This window comes from Tamandua tetradactyla, chromosome 21 (assembly GCF_023851605.1).
Source record: "Tamandua tetradactyla isolate mTamTet1 chromosome 21, mTamTet1.pri, whole genome shotgun sequence".
Taxonomy (NCBI): Eukaryota; Metazoa; Chordata; class Mammalia; order Pilosa; family Myrmecophagidae; genus Tamandua; species Tamandua tetradactyla.
Genome location: NC_135347.1, coordinates 14,846,084 through 14,849,538, shown reverse-complemented (window position 1 = coordinate 14,849,538; position 3,455 = coordinate 14,846,084). Strand labels below are relative to the sequence as shown.

The 3,455-nt window shown below is 37.0% G+C and overlaps 1 pseudogene; it reads left to right on the top strand.

The window, feature by feature from the left end:
* Positions 1-2,295: 2,295 nt before the first annotated feature.
* Positions 2,296-2,952, top strand: LOC143665286 (ras-related C3 botulinum toxin substrate 1-like; annotated as a pseudogene).
* Positions 2,953-3,455: the final 503 nt, after the last annotated feature.

Here is a 3,455-nt window from a genome sequence, read left to right as displayed (position 1 = left end):
GCTATGGTGTTGAGCATGCCATGTAAAAAGATGTAACTTGTGACAACAGTACAAACAGGAGAAGTTGGAGTGGCATGGGAACACAGGTTGTTCAAGATATTAAGGTCAACTTGGTAACAAATCAAATGAGATTCTATAGATTTAGGATGTTAAATATTTTTAAGTCTCATGGTAACCACAAAGACAATATCTAAAAAATATACACAAAAAGTAATGAAAAGGGGATCAAATTGTTTCACTACAAAAGATCCGCTATACACAAAAGAAGGCAACAATGGAGGAAGTGAGAGAAAAAAATGTATGTCATACAAAAATCAAATGACAAATTGGCTGAGGTTCTGCTTTATCAGTAATTGTGTTAAATGGCAATGGATTGAATTCTCAAATTAAAAGACAGATTGGCAAAATAGATTTTAAAAAGCATGATCTAACTATATTTATTTAAAAGAGAATAACCTTAGACAGAAAGACACAAATAGTTTGAAAATGAAAGGATGGGGAAAATATTCCATACTAATAATAACCAAAAGAGAGGTAGGTTGCTATATAATTATTGGACAAAATAGACTTTAAGTAAAAATCTGTTACAAGAGACAAGATAGGACATTACATATTAATAAAGGAGTCACTACACCAAGAATATAAGATTATCATAAGCCTGTATGCACCTAATAACAGAAGCCCAAAATACATGAAGCAGAATTGACAAAAATACAGTTTTACCTATAAAGTCAGAGACTTGAATACAAAACTTTCAAAAATGGATAGACCCTCTAGAAAGAAGATAACTAAGGAAACAGAGAACTTGAACAACATTATAAACAAATTTGAGCTAAGAGACATCTATAGAACACTTCACATACAACAGGAAATTACACATTCTTCTCAAGTACACATGGGTCATTCTCTAGGACAGATCATATGTAGGATATAAGACAAGTCTCAATAAATTTAAAAATACTGAATTAATGCAAATTATCTTCTTTGACCACAATGGAATGAACATAGAAATCAATAGCAGAAGGAAAACTGTAAAATTCATAAATACTGTGAAAATTAAGCAACATAATTTAAATAACCAATGGGTTAAAGAAGAAATCATTAGGGAAATCAGAAAATTCTTAGAGATGAATGAAAATGAAAACAGAACATACCAAAATTTATGGGATGCAGCAAAGGCTGTGTGCTAAGAGGTAAATTTCTGGCTATAAATGCCTGCAGTTTAAAAGAAGAAAGATCTCCAGTCAATAACCTAACTTCACGCCTAGAGGAACTAGAAGAAGAAAAGTAAACTAAATGTTAGTAGAATGAAGGAAAAAAATAAAGATTAGAGCAAAAGTAAATGAAATACAGAACAGAAAAACAATTTAGTGAATCAATAAAAACAAAAGTTGGTTCTTTGAAAAGAATCAATGAAATTGAAACTCATTTTGGTAGACTAACAAAGAAAGAAGAAAAACATAACTAAAATCTATAGGTGAAAGAGAGTACATTAATACGTATTTTGCAGAAATTAGAAGGACTATAAGAGCATACTAGCCAGAGACCTTTGGAGATGAAGAAGGAAAATACCCCAGGGGGACCATCATGAAACAAGAAGCCTAGAGAGAAAACTAGCAAATGTTGCCATGTGCCCTTCCAGCTAAGAGAGAAACTCCAAATTTTATCAGCCTTCCTTGAGTGAAGGCAACCTCCTGTTGGTGCCTTAATTTGGACATGTTCATAGCCTTGCCTTAATTTGGTCATTTTCACGGCTTTAGAACTGTAAACTTGCAACTTAATAAATTTCTCTTTTTGAAAGCCACATTCTGGCAGCTTGAAGATTAGAACACCCCTCTTCTCCTTTTCCCCTCAGATAAAATTTCTCATTCTTTCTTTCTAAATCACAATTATTTCCCATCACTGTTCCTTAAAGACAGTGTTTAGAACAGGTCAAGATTTGGATTTGATACAAGCTGAACCCTCTTTCCTCCACCCAGCCTCCAACCATGTTGTATCAAAACCTGCAAAAGAAAAACAAAACATAACTAAAAAAAAGATTTTATATTTCTCTAAATAAATGATAGCCGAACTGTAAAGAACAGCAACTGGTTATAGTACACAGGAAAGCAAGGGATGGGGCGTGGGATGCAGTTTTTCGCCAGCTTTGGGGGAAAGCTGCTGTTGGACTTCGGCTGACCGGGTGCTGAGGGGCAAGCAGCGTGGACAGGGGCCCCAGCACCCCATTCCCACAGTGCTCTACTCCCACCGCTTCAGTGCTGGGTCACCACCACCATGGCCCAACAAGCATCTCAGATGCCAGCCATCAAGTGTGTGGTGGTGGGAGAGATGGAAGCTTGTGCCAATTTAACAACTTCTTGACTGTTAGAGCTAATGATGTGCACTGAACAGAAAACAGAGGTTCTTGACTCTACTTGAATGAAAAATTCGGAGCTAAAGGTAAAACTTGCCTACTGACACACACACAGTGAGTTCCTGGAGAATATATTCCCATCGTGTTTGACATCATGGTAGATGGAATATCAGTGAATCAGGGCTTATGAGATACAGTCAGACAAGAATATTATGAGCAATTGTGCCTACTACCCTCTCCGCAAACTTACATATTTTTAATTTTCTTTTCTCTTATGTGTCCCACAACATTTGAAAATGTTCCTGCAGAGGTCTCCTGAGATACAACACCATTGTCCCAACACTCCCATCATTCTGGTGGGAAGTAAGCTTGATCTTAGAGATAATAAAGACACACTTGAGAAACTAAAGGAGAAGCCAGCTGGCTCCCATCACCTATCCCCAGGTTTTAGCCATGGCAAAGGAGATGAGTGCTGTAAAATACCTGGGGTACTCCACTCTCACGCAGCGTGGCCTCATGACAGTATTTGATGAAGCTGTCAGAGCAGTCCTCTGCCCACCCTTGTCAAGAAGAGGAAGAGAAAATACCTGCTGCTGTAAATGTCAAAGACCTCCTTCCTTATCCTGCCCCACGTGGAACCTCTGTAGGCTTTGCTCAGAAATGGTGGAGCTGTGGCACTCCATGCCAAGGTATTACAGGTTAGTTTCTTCCATAGAGCCATTTTGAATGAATCAGTAATTTCAAAGGTTTGTTTAAAGTGTAAGATTTCCAACTTTCACGTCCCTATTAAATTTAGCCCTAAATGACTAAATAAATAAATCTTAACATTTTAGTCTTAATGTCAAACCACTTAGACTGCCATTTCGAGTTAAACACAATCGGAACTTGCATCTTAGGAGATAGTAAAGAAACACTGAAATCTGATAGCTTCTTTCAACCTCTAGCACTACAAATGTCTTTGCCACACAAGTCAGAACAGGGAAACACCGTCAGCTATGAAAACCAATGGGCATTTTTTACCTTATACCAAAATAAATTCAAATCATCAAGTTCTGCTTCAGTTAAATAACATGAGGTGCTATGTGTCAATCACAAACTACTG